The sequence below is a fragment of the Equus przewalskii genome, chromosome 12, assembly GCF_037783145.1.
Source record: "Equus przewalskii isolate Varuska chromosome 12, EquPr2, whole genome shotgun sequence".
NCBI lineage: Eukaryota > Metazoa > Chordata > Mammalia > Perissodactyla > Equidae > Equus > Equus przewalskii.
The window spans coordinates 35,065,361-35,082,731 of record NC_091842.1 but is presented as its reverse complement, the minus strand read 5'-3'; the positions used below and the strand labels follow the sequence as shown (position 1 = coordinate 35,082,731).

General features: G+C 45.3%; 1 long non-coding RNA gene across 1 annotated transcript; it reads left to right on the top strand.

Moving 5' to 3' along the window:
* The first annotated feature begins 1,355 nt into the window (after positions 1–1,355).
* LOC139074782 (uncharacterized) lies at positions 1,356–14,163 on the top strand. Its single transcript, XR_011524533.1, has 4 exons — positions 1,356–1,534; positions 2,377–2,840; positions 10,323–11,769; positions 13,913–14,163. It is a non-coding gene; the product is annotated as an uncharacterized lncRNA (long non-coding RNA).
* The last annotated feature ends 3,208 nt before the right edge of the window (positions 14,164–17,371 follow it).

Below are 17,371 nucleotides of genomic sequence, written 5' to 3'. Positions count from 1 at the left end.
TCCCTTCATTTACCGGTTTTCAAAATAAGCAGGTGGTTCCTTAGCCTCCTCCAAGGCAAGGCTGTTTTAAAGTATGATTATGAGTTTATGGATTTAAATATATTTGCTGTGTTTCAACCCATGTCAGTTGTCCTTATTGATGCTCAAATGGTCCCCTCTGGCGTGTGAGAGACTCTCGAACTTGGCACCGGGGGGCCACTTGGTATGAGCCCAGGGGTCTCTGAGAGCAGCCGTACTCGCCTCGGGCGGTTCCTGCTCAGACCTGAAATCAGCCATTTCTCCAAGGGGCCGTCTGCGCACGAGGGCTACACCGACTCCTTTGTTCCCCACACGCAAATTGTAGCAAGCTGATCGAGCCATTCTGCATCTTCACCTCACAGCATGTCTTGGATATCATTCCACATAACGTGCTTTCGACTTTCGAAAACAAAAGCCCCAAAGATTATTTCTGGGGCCAGCCCGTTGGCTTAGTGGTTAAGCTCTCGCGCTCTGCTTCAGCGGCCCAGGGTTTGCAGGTTTGGGTCCCAGGCGCGGACGTACACACCCCTCATCAAGCCATGCTTCCTTCATACAAAGTGGAGGAAGATGGGCACAGATGTTATCTTGGGGACAATCTTCCTCAAGCAAAAAGAGGAAGATGGGCAAGAGATGTTAGCTCAGGGCTAATGTTCCTCACTAAAAAAACCTGATTATTTCTACTTTATCTCTTGCCACGTCTCTCTCCTGAGGCAATGAGCGCGGGGCTGACTTCAGTGTGAATTCAGGAAAGAGGAAGCAGAGACACGGGGAGAAAATTTACAGTATGTTAAAGCACGTGGCACATTAAGTAGGTGATCAGATAAACGGTTACTCTCATTCTTCTTATTCGTTCTTTCCTCGTATCTTAAAAAAAATACCTTTCAGGTCGGCCCCATGGCCGAGTGGTTAAGTTCGTGCATTTTGCTTTGACGGCCCGGGGTTTCCCCGGTTCGGATCCTGGGCGCGGACACGGCACTGCTCATCAGGCCATGCTGAGGCGGCGTCCCACATTTCACAGCCAGAGGACCCAGAACTACAATAGACAGCTATGTCCTGGGGGGCTTTGGGGAGAAGAAGAAGAAGAGGAAAAAGAAGATTGGCCACTGATGTTGGCTCAGGTACCAATCTTTAAAAAAAAAAACACAAAACACCTTTCAAGGCAATAATTCCTAGGAGTATGTACACAGAGACTTCTGCCCAGAGAAGGCAAAAAATGCCCCGAATCAAGTCCTTACATTTTAACCTGCATTGCTGAGAAATTCCTTCTCTGGTCTCAGACGATTCAGCGCATGCCAAGAATGCTGGCTCCGTTTAGGAATTTGAAGAAAACAACCATTGGTCCGTCTCCTGTTCTTCAGAGCCGCCCAGAGTTCTCTTGCATTCCCTAACATCTGGGATTGCAACGACCATGCAAATTGTCCTCGCTCCTCTGCTCTCCGTGCTCCCCACACCCGGCCCCCTCCCTCCTGTCTTCTCAGCTTCTGACAGGTGTTAGCAAGAATCTAAAGTTCAAAAGGTAAGTTCGTGGAACGAAATGCCAGGGAGCCAGTGAGTAATCTTTCTTTGCATAATACAGTATTTAGGGTTACTTTTCAAATGGGAGAAAGAGCCTTTTCATTTAACTTTCTTTCCCGTTTTTGACAGAGAAGTGGGTGCTGAGAAATATCGCTCTGCTGAAAGAAACAGCCACTCAAATGCTCAAATAATGTGTGTTTGGATTTCAGCCTCAGCCTCAGGGCGGGGGCTGTAGGGAGGGGTGGGGACTGCAGTAACTGGAATTCCATCCTTTCCCTTTCTAAAGGGGCGGTTGCTACCGAATTCCAGCTGGTGTTTCCAGGCCAAATGTGGGCACCGTTTTGCCATATCTTAAGAATTTTCAAGAGAAACTAGATATGCGGAATTGGACGTTAAAACAATTTCTTGAGTTTTACATAGTGACTCAATTATTTTATAAAGTATTTTGCTGGGCCAACAAAAACACATTTCTGGGTTAAATTCTGATTCCAGGCCACCAGTTTGCAATCCTCTTTCCTTTAATTTCCTGAGCAATCTCTCTAGACTTTGATCAATAACCACTGTACTTTCCTCTCCTTAAGGCATTCTGATGGCCCCTGTCCCTCTGCCACTGTCCCATTGGTCTCTATCAGGCTGTGATCTCTGTGCATGTGTGTATATTATATATTTTTTACACACATTCACCAACACTTATGTAAGGCAGTATGCTAAGACTTTTATACATTATTAAATTTAATCTTCACAAAACGATGAGGTAGGCCCATGTATTAGTTATTTATTGCTGCATAATAAATAACCCCAAAATTTAGTGGCTCAAAACCACGGTCATTTGTTATCTCGCAGTTTCTCCAGGTCAGGAATCCAGGAGCAGCTCAGCTGGATGGTTCTGGCTCAGGATCTCTCATGAAGCCGGAATTAGATATTGGCTGTGGCTGTGGTCATCTAAAGGCCTGACGTGGGCTGGCGGCATCTTTACTACCTGGCTATTGGCGGGAGGCAGCGTTGCTCACCACGTGGACTCCTCCACGGGGCTGCTTGAGTGTTCTCACAACGTGGCAGCTGGCTTCCCCCGCCGCCCCCCCAGCAGGCGATCCAAAAGACAGCAAGGCAGAAGCCGCAGCATCTTTATGACGCAGCCCCAGAAGTCAGGCATCGTCATTTCCTCAACGTCCTATTGGTCATTGGGCGAGCCCTTTTCAGTGTGGGAGGGGCCATGCAAAGGCGTGAAAATCAGGAGACGAGATGCCTGGGGGCCACGTTGGAGGCTGGCTGTGACAGTACTCTTTTCAGTTCCATTTGCAGATGAGGTAAGTGAGGTTTTTAGAGGTTAACTAAACTGCCAGATGTCAAACGCCAGAAGTTTGGCCAAATACATTTCTTGCTTTCAAAGTCATAGTCAATACTTGACAATAATTATAGATTAACGTACTGATTTAACTAACACTTGCTGGACTCCTCTTCTGTGTCAGCTTCTATGCTGGGTGCCGGTTTAAAGTTCTGGAAACGGGCGAATGGAAAGAGGGTAAAATTTGGGCCTTGTCAGTCAGTTTGTCTGTCTACCTTCTTGTCTATCTACCCATTTACCTACCACATTGGCCTGCCTAATTGTTCCTTTTTTTTTTATGGTAGAATTATTATTTTCTTTCTGTTTTTATTGAAGTGAAATTCATCTAACGTAAAATTAAGCATTTCAAAGTGAACAGCTCAGCGGCATTTAGTGCGTTTGCAATGTTGGGCAACCACCACCTCTATCTAGTTGCAAAACATTTTCATCACCCCCCGAAAAAAAACCCCGCACCCGCTAAGCAGTTTCGCCCCCTTCCCTTTTCTTCCAAACCCCTGACAACCACCAATCTGTTTTCCGTCTCTGTGGACGCACCCATTCTGAAAGTTTTGAATAAATGGAATTGTACCATATGTGACCTTTCATGACTGGCTACTTTCATTTAGCCTCGTGTTCTTGAGGTTCATCCATGTTACAGAATGTATCCATACCTCATTCCTTTTCATGGCTCAGTAATATTCCATTGCACGTGTACCATAATTTGTTTGTCCCTTCATCCATTGTTGGACGTTTGGGTTGTTTCCACTTTCTGTCTGTTGTGAACAGGGCTACTGTGAACATTCACATACCAGTATTTGCTTGAACACCTTTTTCCATCTTTTTGGTATATACCTGGGGGTGGAATTGCTGGATCACGAGATAATTCTTTGTTTTACTTTTGGGACTACCAGATTGTTTTCCACAGCAGCTGCACCATTTTACATTCCCATTAGCAATGCACAAGAGTTCTGATTTTTCCATATTCTTGCCCACACTTGTTATTTTCCATTTTTAAAATTAGCACCATTGTTATGGGTGTGAAGTGCTATCTCATTACGGTTTTGATTTGCATTTCCCTAATCGCTAATGATGAGCTTCTTTTCAATCATGTGCTCTGTTGGCCATTTGTATATCTTCTTTGGAGAAACGTATGTTAAAGTCCTTTGCCCATTTCCTCATTGGGTGGTTTGTTTTTTTGTTGTTGAGTTGTAAGAATTCTTTATATATTCTGGATCCTAGGCTCTTATCAGATAGATGATTTGCAAATATTTTCTCCAGTTCTGTGGGTTGTCTTTTCACTTTCTTGGTAATATTCTTTGATGCCTAAAAGTTTTAAATTTTGATGAACTCCAATTTATCTGTTTTTTGTAGCATGTGCTTTTGGTGTCATATCTAAGAAAGCTTCGACTGATCCAAGGTCACAAAAACTTATGCCTGTATTTTCTTCTATGAGTTTTATGGTTTTAGCTCTTACATGCAGGTCATTGATTTCTTTTGAGTTCTCTTTTTGTATATGATATGAAGTAGGGAGGCAAATTCATTCATTAGCATGTGGAGATCCAGCTGTCCCAACATTGGCCTACCCATCTAAGTGGTGGCCCCTCTTCCTTTGTTACAGTGTCTATGTGAAACTCTTATATAAAATTACCTTTATTAGGATTGGGGTTGATTCCAGTAACTTCCCTGCATGCCTTTGCCCCCTCGTGGGATGCTGTCCCTTCTCCCACCTCTATTCCATCCACAGCACAGAAGCCAGTACATTAACTCCTCTGTCTGGATGGAGGCAGGGATCTCAGGTCTTAGCCATGGCTTCCCCGGGTGTGGGAAGCAGGAAGCAGGAATGTGGATCCACCGCAAACCCCTGTCTGGGCCCCAGGACCTGAAATGACTTTCTGGCTTGTCTTCTGGTGAAAAGAATCTCTTCGTTCCTCCAAACATCTAGTCAGGCGCCCTCTGGTGGTGGAGGGGAGCCTTTGGGATCTCAGGGGAGCAGGGATCTCAGTAAGACACCGTCTCCATCTTAGGTCTGGAGGAGAGATGCTGTCGTCTGTCTCCATCTTCTAAACGTTGATTTAAATCATCTTTGTTTATAAGTGTATGCATTTTTTATTAGAAAAGTAATATCATACATCATTTAAAAATATAAATTATAACAAATAGCATATTCCACCTCTTTGATTGGTAATGTTGAAAAAATTTGATAACCATAGTGCAAGAGCTGAGAGGGTTCTAGAGAAAGGGACGTCCTCATTTTGTGCTGGAAGAAGAGAATCATTTGGCAAAACCAAATGGCAATATCTGTCACAGGTCAAAACAAGACTCTCCCATGATTCACTTGGTTTGTTTCTCACCTTGACCCTGGTCCAACAGTTGTTCGAACGTGCCTGAGGCAGTGTCATATCAAAAAATTGGGAATATCCCCAAATAGAACCATCTCCAAGATAGATCCAGCTGGAATAGTAGGTTGTGGGACGAATGCATAGAATGATCTAAGTTCTATGGTATTTTTAAGAAGAATGTTAATTTGATGATGCTTGTAGAAACAGAGCAGATTTCTGGAAGGACGCGATGCGAGCTTTGACCGTCTTGGACACTGGCTACTGCAGCCCTCACCCGTGCTCTCCTTGGTCTGTGTCCTTCCCTGTGTCATAGCAACTAGGACTCAGAACTTCTTGGAGAAGAGAACTCTGTGTCCTCAGCACCTGGCACCTAGGATCTGACACATAGTAGGTGCTTCATTCATCGTCCTTGAAGTCAAAAGACAGACCCATCTTCTAGTCACCCAAGCCTGACAGTTAACTTACCTTTGAACACCTTTCTTCCAAATTCCTTCATCAGCTCTCTGAGGATCGAGGTGTGTCTGCAGTCTCTCATACACGCGTCTCCTCTTGTCCATTCCCGGGTGACTGCTCCAGACAGGGCTGTGATTATATTTAACTGGAAAGCAATAATTAATTGGAGAGAATGCTGCAAGCTCCTGGCAGATTGCCACATTCTCTCTCTCCCTGCCACCAACCCAACCTCAGCGCTGCAGCCAGAGTGTCTTTCTACAACACATCCGCTCATGTCACCGCCTACTTTAAACCTTCCGTGGGACTCCAGGACCGGGGCAGGGAAAATACAAGATGAGCCTGGAGCATCTTGTGGTGCCAAAAAAGGAAGAAAGTGCTCAGAAAAGGATGGGGACGTGTAGAAAGGGCACAGGCGCCAACCTGAAAGGGCTTCCAATGGCCAAAATTGGAACGATTTGGGCAATAATGATGGTCTTGGATTGCTTAATCCACAGGATAGACTAAATATGCAGGAATCCATCCTGATATAAATAATTTTTGCTCTTCCTTACAGAAAAATTCCAATTAATAAATGGAGAAGGAATGAGGGAAAGAGAAATAATTGCTGTAGGCAAGACCCACTGCTGGATGCTAAAATTAGTGGGGAAAGGGTGAGGCGGAACAAGAGAGTCTCAAAGGATCTCCCCCAGGATATTTATTAATTGCAAAGGGAAAGAGGGCAACTTCACAGTGGAGAAACCCAGCAGACGCCACCGTAACTAAGTGATCGGCGTCTACGTCACCGGTAAAGGAGACACGGACATCATGGGCCGCCTGACACAGCACCAAGAAGGATAGAGCTTGACTTCTCTGATGTTCATGCCCAAAATGTGCAATCTCAATCCAGTCATGAGATTGAGAAATACCCTGCAAAACACCTGGCCAGTACTCCTCAGAGGTGTCAAGGAAAGTGACAAAGAAAGACTTAGGAACCGTCACCACCAAGAAGAGACTAAGGAAAGGCCGGCCTGGTGGCGCAGCGGTTAAGTACGCACATTCTGCTTTGGTGGCCCTGGGTTCTCTGGTTCAGATCCCGGGTGTGGACATGGCACCGCTTATCAAGCCATGCTGTGGTAGGTGTCCACATATAAAGTAGAGGAAGATGGGCACGGATGTTAGCTCAGGGCCAGTCTTCCTCAGCAAAAAGAGGAGGATTGGCAGCAGATGTTAGCTCAGGGCTAATCTTCCTCAAAAAAAAAAAAAAAAAAAAAGAGTCTAAGGAGACAGGATGATGTAATGCAACGTGGGATCCCAGAGCAGAAAAAAGACATTGCTGGAAAAACTGGTGAAATCCAAACAAACTGTGTCATTTAGATAATATTATGGTACCAGTGTTAATTTCCTAGTTTTGATCATTGTGCTGAGATGACGCAAGGTGTTAACCTCAGGGGAAGCAGGTGAGGGGTAAACAAGAACACTTTGGACTATTTTTACAACTTTCCTATGAATCTAAAATAACCTCAAAATTAAAGGTTAAAAAAAATACTGATGTCTGGACAGTATCCCAAAAGATTCTGACTTAATTGGTCTAAATTGGGGCCTGGACATAGGGATTTTAAGAAATAGACTCTTTCCAGCATTCTGTTTCTATTGTGTGGTCAAGACTGAGGTTCACAGGTTCTGAGATTCTAGGTACGGAATCATTATCAAAATTATTTCACAAATTATTCTTATGATTCCTTTTTAAAAAGATACGGCAAGGGGATGTGTCATGCCACCCCGCATATTCTGGTTTCTAGTTTGAAGTCCTTTGATAAAGATAAGAAACTTTGATGAAACAAGGTTATTATCACTGAGCAGGGAGTGGAACGTTAGCCTGCTAAAAACGTGGACACGGTACTCCTAGCCCTTTCAAAAACACATGACACCAACTTCGTGGTCAAAAGGAAATAAAGAGGGAAGCATCCTGTCATTTTTCCTCTTCCTTGTCTGTATAATCAATACAATGATGTACTATGCGTCCCTCCGAAATAATACACAGTAAAGTACACAGGTGTTAAAAACACGTATGTAGTGATGGAACTGGCCTGTATCCTGATTGTGGTGGTGGTTACAGGAAAATATACATTTGACAAAATTTCGTAGAATTACACACACAGGGAATGCATGCAAAATCTGATGAACATGAATGATGTTTGTAATTTAGTGAATGGCGTTACACCAATGTTAATTTCCCGGTTTTGATAATGGACTAATATGATATGTAAGAGGTTATCATTAGGGGAAGCTGGGTGAAAGGTATATAGGAATTCTCTGCACTAATTTTTCTTTTTTTGAGGAAGATTAGCCCTCAGCTAACATCCGCCGCCAATGCTCCTCTTTTTTTTTCCTGAGGAAGATTGGCCCTGAGCTAACATCTGTGCCCATCGTCCTCTATTTTATATGTGGAATGCCTCCCACAGCATGGCTTGATAAGCGGTCTCTGCACTATTTTTTGCAACCTCTTGTAAGCCTAAAATTATTTCAAAGTAAACACTTTGTTAAAAATGGGGAAAATTGAAGAGGTACTTTGGGCATGGGAGTTTTGAAATAAGCAAAACAAAGGACAAATAGCACACCCCCCAGTGCTTCCAGCTGCCTTCAGGATTAAGTTAGGAGCCCTTCGGACGGCCTTCAAGGCTCTTCCCAACCCGGTTCTGCCTGCTTTTCCCAGATCATTTAGGGTTTGGGACACACAATCAAAGTGTGTCATCAGCGATGCCCTAGAAAACCCAGGTGGTGAAAAGACAGTTAACAATTGAGCCCCTCAAGCCCAACACGGGAGCTGGGCTGGGTCAGAGCCTGGGTTGGGCAGGCAACTCATCAACCCCAAACTCCCTTTGAATACAGATATTCTGTAATCTCACTTTACTCGACTGAAAGAAAATGCGTGGACAAGGTAGCGTCTCTCCGCACAGAATTTACAAAAATGAATACAATACCTCAACTGTATTTTCAAAAGGAAAAATAAAAAGAAAGCCACTTGTAATAAAAAATAACATGCATTTCTATAAGGAAATGCTTAGGCACAACTTTTCTCCAAGACTTGAAGCAGCGGCCAGAAGCTACGAAGGCAAATCGATGGCGTGTTGTGCAGCCGCTCGGCGACCATCTTTGGGGACGTGAATTTCCAAGACGGTAGATGACTGTCAAATTCCAAACAAAGCGAAGGCTGATTGTTCCAGGATTTCCGTGGCCGTTAACGTCGTCGAATATTCTGCGTATGACAACGTTGTACCAAATGCACTTTATGGTTATACACAAAACAGAGGTAGGTTCAAGGCGTATAGTTTTATTTTTTAGCACTTTCGTGAATGTTCCATGGGAGATTCGGAAGTCTCAAAGAGGACATAGGACAATTCTTCATTTTGTAGCACTGTCTCATGCGTTGCAGGATGGTTGGCATTCCTGGCCGTTGCTCACTCCATGCCAGTAGCCCCCAATAAGTGTAGGAACAAAAGGGGCCCCTGAAATTTCCCGAACGTTCCCCCGGGGGGATAACTTCCTGTTGAGAACTAGTGTTCCAGGGTGACCCACGTGTGGCTAACGAGCCCTTCAAATATGGAGAGTCCCGAAGCCGAGATGGGCTGATGGTGTAAAACAAACAGGATTTCAAGACTTGATATAAAAAAAAAAAACCCACAAAATATCCCATGAGTCACTTAAAAAATACAGAGCATATGTTGAAAGGATAATATTTTGGATATATTGGGTTAGATAAAATATAAACACTCATTTCACCTCTTTCTTCTTAGTTTTAGAAAATGTGGCTCCTGGAGAATTTACACGTACATGAGTGGTGTGTGTCCTAATCTGGCAGGCAGTGCTGATCCGGATGTGGGCTGTGAGTGTGGACAGCCTGTGTGCTGAGGGCACGGGGTCGGAGGGGAGGGACACGAGGAAGGCGTTTTGCCTTAGCCCGAGGCCCAAGGTTAACTGCACTTATAACCACAGCTCTCTCTCTTTTTGTTTTTGTTTTTTATTGAGTTGAAATTCACATAACATAAAATTAACCGTTTAACGTGATATTTACTGCATCCACAATGTTATGCAACTACTACCTCTAATTCCAAAACATTTTCATCAGCCCTAAAGGAAATCTTGTACCCATAAGCGGGTTGTCTCCATTCTCCCTGAACCCCAACTTCTGGCAACCACAAATATATGTTCTGTCCCTATGGATTCCCCTATTCTGACTATTTCATATAAACAGAATCACACAATTTGTGACCTTTTGTGTCAGGCTTATTTCATTTAGCATGAGGTCTTCAAGGTTCATCCGCGTTGTCACATGCGTCAGAACTTCATTCCTTTTCATGGCTGAATAATATTTCATCGTGGGGATAGACCACACTGATTATCCGTTCATCCATTGATGGATATTTGGGCTGTTTCCATCTTTTGGCAATCGTGAATAACGATGCTATAAACATATATGTACACATATGTATTTGAGTGCCAGTTTTCAATTATTTTAAGTACATACGTAGCAGTGGGATTCCTGGGCCAGAAGGTAATTCTGTTTCACTTTTTGAGGACCCACCAAACTGATTCCACAGCAGCTGCACCATTTGCCATTCCCACCAGCAGTGCGCGAGGGCTCCAGTTTCTCCACATCCTCACCAACATTTGCTTTTCCTTCTTTGTCGTTACAGCCATCCTGGTGAGTGGGAAGTGGTGTCTCACCGTGGTTTCCATTGGCAGTTCCCTGGTGACTAATGATGTGGAGCGTCTAACTACAGCTCTTTGACGACCAATGTTAACAAATCCCTTAAGCAAAAGGCCTTTGTCTTCCAGAAAGAGACACGAGACTCTCCAAGGTGCCTGTTAGGCACTGAATGTTGGTGTCCCCACCCACCCCACCTCCCCACTCAAATTCCTATGTTGAAATCCTACCGCCCGCCATGATGCCGTTAGGAGGTGAGGCCTTTGGGAGATGATTAGGTCATGAGAGTGGAGCCCCCATGAAGGGGATCAGTGCCCTTATAAAGGAGACTTCAGAGATCTCCCTGGTCCCTTCCGCCATGTGAGGACACAGCAAGAAGATGCCCATCTGCAAACCAGGAAGAGCATCCTCGTAGACACCACATCTGCCCGCACCTTGATCTTGGACCTCCCAGCCTCCAGAGCTGTGAGAAATAAATGTTTGTTGTTGAAGCCGCCCAGCCTACAGTATTTTTGTTACAGAAACCCGGATGGATGAAGACATCACATATGGTTCCGATTTCGTCCCACTTGCTTTTTCTCCTAGATAGGGAGAGGTCTGGCGCTTGCTGGGGTTCTGTCCTCCTTGAGACTTAGCCACTCTGCGGGCCCTGGCTGAGAGCACTAGGGCTCCAAGGCTTTGGCTTATCTGTAGAGACAAGTCGGGAGACACTTTTGCAAGGGGGAGAAGAAGGAAGGGGAGATGGCAGACGGAGGCCTCCCCCAGAGTCCTGAGGCCCTCCCAGTTCCTCCAGGGAACTGATTCAGCAGAGGAAGCAAGGCTGTGTTCCAGAGCTTCCTGGGCAATGATTTGTAGCTCTGCAAAGGCATCTGCTGAGTACCGTCCCACCGCTATTGATGGGGATGGTGACAAGGACAAAAGGTCCTCGGTGTGACTAGCCGGGAAGCCTGCCAGGAGCGGCGGAGAGCAGGCTCCTCTCCTGTGGAGAACGCCTCCCTCTGGGGAGACAGGCCAGCTTGACGAGGCTGACCTGCTGCAGGGTGAGGGTGCCCACAGCTGCTGGGCATCGCCACACTGTAAAGTGCATGTCGTCAGAGCAAAAACAGGGAGCTGGAGTGGTGCAGGGCCAGCGCACAAAGTGAGGCCTAAATGCCAGGCTGGGGGTGGGGTGAGGCATTTTGACTGCAACCCAAGAACTGTGGGTCCCCAGCCACCAGAGGGGTGACAGAGGTGGGAGAGATACACACGTGTTAGACAGCCGACACCAGCTGTAGTATGGAAAGCAGATAGCAGGGGGCGAGAGGAAGACGGCAGAGGTCATCTCCGGCAACAAAGCCAATACAGGACGTGGCTGTGGCCATGGCCCTCAAGGACACCACAGCCACGTTGGGCCAGGAGACACGTGTTTGTTGTTCCTGTGCTGCCACAAGTAAAAGGTGAGTGCGTTTCAGCAGCAGTTCCTTACTGTGGCCTGAACAAATAAAGAGCCAAACAATGAGGCAAATCTGCTGTGAGGATGCACTTCAATGCCCAAGGCCAGTTGGCTGGCTGTCATGCCCGGCCACAGGTACTTGCCACCCAAATACCGCATCTAGAGTTTTCCCTAGCAGGCAATGTGTGCATTTGTAGGGCATGACTGCTCACCCCTGTTAATTTACCTTTCTGAGCTTCAGTTTCCTTGCCTGCAAAATAGGATCAGAAGATTATCTCCATTGTAGTGTGGTTCTGAGGATTAACCGAGAGAATGAGGCAAAGTTCTCAGCACAGTGAGCACACTCAATAAATGTTGATGATGATCATTATTGCTATTCTTTTTCTTGGATGGGTGTAATCCACATACATCATTATTAACTTATTATTCAACCATGTAGCTGTCTCTCGCATAAGACTGTGAGTTCCCTGAGGGCAATGTCTGTGTTTTAGTCACCTTTGCATCTGCTATGAACCCAAACAACTTACTACCAGGAGTAGGAGTGGAGGAGGGAGCTGTCCCTGCCCACAGTGCTGAATCTTCACGGCCAGGCTATTTCTTGTGGTGCTTCCTCTCTAACCCATTCATATTGTATTCTCTACAAAGACGCCCTCTGGAGTTGTGCCACACGGTGGTCCTGGCTTCAGTCCTCGTCTGATCTCCCAGATACGTTAACTGAATAAGGCAGGTAGTAAAAGAGAGCGGACAGCAGGATCTCACTGTTGAAAAACACACGCTTTACGCACATTCGTTTTTGTAGAACGCATATGGTACACAAATTACAAACATATTCATAGAAATATACAGAAGGATGTAGGCCAAACTGTGAGCAGTGTTTATCACATTAAGTGGGATGGGTGACTGCAGAGGGATTGCTCTTTTTAACTTACACGCTTTGGTATTGTTTTTTGTTTGTTTTTACAATAACTCCTATATTGTTTCTGCCAAATTAATTTGAAAATAATGTTTTTAATCAGAAAACAAAGTTAGTTGGGAAAGGTGCAGAAAGAGGGTTTGGGAACCACCTTCAGGGTCAGAGGCAAAAAGATCACCTTCATCATTAAATGTCACACGTTTCTAGTGGCGTCACAGCCCGAGAATGTTCAGAAGATGACGGGTTTTGAAGTTTCGTGCCTTGTATGTATCACAGCATCCTGGAGAGTGAGGGACTTTAGAAACCAGCAAACCCAGCCCCTCATTTTGCAGATGAGGAAACAGACTCAGAGAGCGGAAGGGAAGATGCCAACATCGCTTGTCTAAATGGAGCCAGCTCTGGGGTTAGGACCCACATCCTCCTGGCTTCCAGGCAAACCCTGTGTGTCAGTTTCCTCTGGTTGCTGTAACAAAGCACCACAAACCGAGTGGCTTAAAACAATAGAAATTTATTCCTTCAAGGTTCTGGAGGGCCGAAGTCTGAAATCAAGGTCTCCACAGGGCACACTCTCCCTGAAGGCGCTTGGGAGGGATCCTTCCTGGCCTCTTCCTGTCTTCTGGGGGTTGCCGGCAATCCCTGGAGTTCTAAATTTGCATTTTAATTACATCTGCAATGACCTAATTTCCACATAAGGTCACATTCACAGGTACCAGGGGTCAAGACTTGAACATATCTTTTTGGGGGACACAACTCAACCCCCAATACCCTGTGTCAGCCATACCAAGACGCCTCATCGTTCAATCATAACTGTTACTAACAATAACTTCTAATTCTCACTGACCACTTGCCGTGTGGCAGGCACCAGGCTGCATACTTTATACACGTTGTTTCATGTGATTCCCTCTCTAGACTGTAGACACTATTATTACCCCCGTGTTACTGATGAGGAACATGAGGCCCAGAGACGTGATGCAACTTGCCTTGTCGCTCATACAGTTAGAGTGGCAGGTTGTAATTCCCAAAAATGCCCACAGCAATATTTCCAGTCCCATGTGCCTTTCCAGAACCTTGTCGCTCCCCATCAAGAAGCAGAATCTATTTCTTCTCCATCTGAACTTGGGCAGGACCTTGAAACTGCCTCAATGAGTAGGATACGGGGGAGGCGATGCCAGGTAATGTCCAAAGCTAGCTCGTGAACCGTGGTACAACTCCCAGCTGCCTCTCTCTCTTTCAGGATGTGTGGCCCTAGCTCCCAGCCACCATGTGGGGAGGAAGCCCAAGCCAAGCACGCGGAGAGGCCCAGGTGGAGAGAAACTGAGGCCCGGCCTACAGGCAGTATCACCCGCCACGTGTGTGAGTGAGGGGGCCTTCGGATGATCCAGCCCTCGGCCCTTGAGTCTTGCAGCTGAGGCCTCAGATAAGGAAGAGCTGAGACAAGCCGTCACGGCTGATGTGCCCTGCATGAATCCCTGACCCACAGCATTGGTAAGCGTAGTCAGTGGTTGTTCTACGGGACTAAGTTTGGGGGGACTTCGTGCTGCAACTGGAGCAGCTAGTAAGTGGGGGGGTTGGAGTTTGAAACTGGGAACCCCAGCTCTTTCCACTCCACTTCCGCCCTCCCCACTCTCTTGCTCTGGGGGAACGCCGGCATTATCACCGGTTAGCAGCCTCCTCTCTCCCAGCCTGGGGACCTCTGACTAATCTCAAGAGCACTCCTTTTCATTTGGAAGAAAAATCTGAATTCAAAGACAATTGCTCACAGAATGTGTGAAAACCGCTCTTGGTGACAGCTGTGGTTTTTTTCCACAAAGGAGAGCCACCAGCCCACTTATCACCAACCCCCCACCCCCAGCCCTCCATTGCAGAAAACCTGAGTCAAACAAAAAGTAAACGGAAGGTCTGTTTGTTCCTGCCACCCATGCTGTTAGCTCAGATCACAAAAGCTCCTTTTTTTTTTTTTTAAATCAAGTCTCTAAGGATCTGCTAAGTCGGGCATTGTCTTTTCTCTGCCTACTTTGCCTCCCTCCAAAACAGTGGGGGCTCATTCCTTCCGTTTGGCTTAGCATTAAAAAAAAAATCACACTTCTGGGCAGGTCTAGAAGCATATCCACGCGCCTTCAGGCTTGAGAGTTCCACTGAATGTGAACCTGTTTCCTTCTGGGCATGTGGATCAATTAGGACTCAGGCAAGGTGGGAAACGAAAAGAAGAAAAAGCCAAAAACCCAACAATCTCCATCTACGCTGTTCAGTAACAACAACAACAACAACAATAATAATAATAATTAAAACAAAGGAATGTATTCCCTTATGCAATCGACAAGTTCAGGGGTAGTTTGATTTCAGATGAGGCTGGATCCAGGGGCTCAGGGGATAATACCATCCAGATTCAGAATCTCTGCCTTCCTCAGCTTTGCCTTCTCTGTGCTGTCTTCATTTTCTGGCTCCTCTTGGGGGTCCCTGGCAACATCAGGTTCCCCATGTCACTGAACCAAATGCAGAAGAGGACAGAATTTCTCTGTCCAATAGCTTGAAAACAAGTCCAGGAATGGAGCTTGTTTTCTCTAGCTGGCCCTTCTTGGTTCCTGAGCTCTGCCCTGGACCGGTAACCACGGCCGGGGGAATGGAGTGTCCCTATTGGCTCCCTTTAGGTCAAGGCTGTGAATCTGACTACACAGGAGCCTGGTGAAAAGGACACAAGAACTGTTAGCACAGGAAAGGGGGAGGATTCGGAGAGACGCAAAACATTTGGCCACCACAGGGTGGAATTGGGGTGCACTGAGAAAGAAAGACTAGACATCCACAGCCCTAAGACACTCTAACAGGCCATTCACGGAAGATGGCATAGAAATGGTCATCATAAACATTTGAAGAGTAAACAAATGGGACTACATCAAACTAAAAAGCTTCTGCACAGCAAAGGAAGCAATCAACAAAATGAGAAGAGAACCTACCTATTGGGAGAAGATATTTGCAAATCATATATCTGATAAGGGGTTAATAGCTAAAGTATATAAAGAACTCATACAACTCAACAGCAAAAAAACAAACCTGATTAAAAAAGAGGCAAAGGATCTGAAGAGATATTTTTCCGAAGAAGATATACAGATGGCCAACGGGCACATGAAAAGATGTTCAACATCCCTAATTATTAGGGAAATGGAAATCAAAACCACAGTGAGATATCACGTCACATCCGTCAGAATGGCTATTTGTAAAAAGACAAGAAATAACAAGTGTTAGAGAGGATGTGGAAAAAGGGAGCTCTCACACACTGCTGGGGGGAGCGCAAACTGGTGCAGCCACTACGGAAAGCAGTATGGAGAGTTCTCAAAGAATTAAAAATACAAATACCATATGATCCAGCTAGTCCACTTCTGGACATTTATTGAAAGAACACAAAAACACTAATTAGAAAAGATGTATGCACCCCTGTGTTCACTGTAGCATTATTCACAACAGCCAAGATGCGGAAAATACATGTGTCCATCAACAGATGAATGAATAAAGATGTGGTATATATACACAATGGAATACTATTCAGCCATAAAAAGATGAAATCTTGCCACTTGCGGCAACATGGGCGGACCTTGACGGTATTATGTTAAGTGAAACAAGTCAGATGGAGAAAGGCAAATAGCATATGATCTCACTCCTGTGTGGAAGATAAACAAACAAACACATAGATAAGGAGAACAGATTAGTGGTTACCAGAGGGGAAGGTGGGGGGAGGGAGGGTGAAAGGGGTAAAGGGGCACATGTGTACAGTGAGGGATGGAAACTAGACTATTGGTGGTGAACACGATATAGTCTACGCGGAAGTTGAAATATAATGATGTACACCTGAAATATGTACAATGTTATAAACCAATGTGACCTCAATAAAAAAAAATTTGAAAAGATGCTTGAGCTCACAGGTAACCTGGGAAATGCAAAGGAAAACATCCAATGAGATATAACAGTCTCACCTCCCCCATCCAGTGGCAATAAACGAAGGCTATATCCATCAGTGTTGGTAAGAGTGTCAGGATGGGGTGCTCCTACACTGATGATGGGGTGTAAACTGGGGCATCATTTTGAGAAGACAATCTAACAATATTTCTCAAAGATTTAAATCCTCACTTCCAGAAATCCCTAGAAATAGCTACGAGTGCACAGACATGTACAAATCATGATGGTCAAAGGACTGTTTGTAAAAATCAAAGAGTGGAAATACCCTAACAGTCCATCAGCAAGGAATGGACAAATAAATTATGGCATCTTTGTGCTGTGATATACCACTCAGGACTGTGCCATCATTAGCGTGACAGAAGTAGGCCTGTATGAACTGACATGGGATCCTCTCTAAAATATATCAAATGCAAAAACCAAGATGCAAAAGATGCATAAGGTTGGATCTCATTTATGGAAAAAAGAAAATATTTGAGAGACCATAGAACGCAATGGTTATGTACATAGACCCTGCGGCCAGGCTGCCTGGGTTTGAATCCCAACTCATCCTCTCCAAAGCTGTGTGACTTTGGGGAAGTTACTTCACCTCTCTGGGGCTGAGTTTCCTCCTCTATAAAGAGATAATAATAGAATTTGCCTCAGGTGTTGGTTGTGAAGGCTAAATAAAGTCATCTATGTAAATTGCTTGGAGCAGTGCCTGCCATGTCCTAAGTGCCCAGTTAGTGTTAGCTATTAGCCCTGTGCA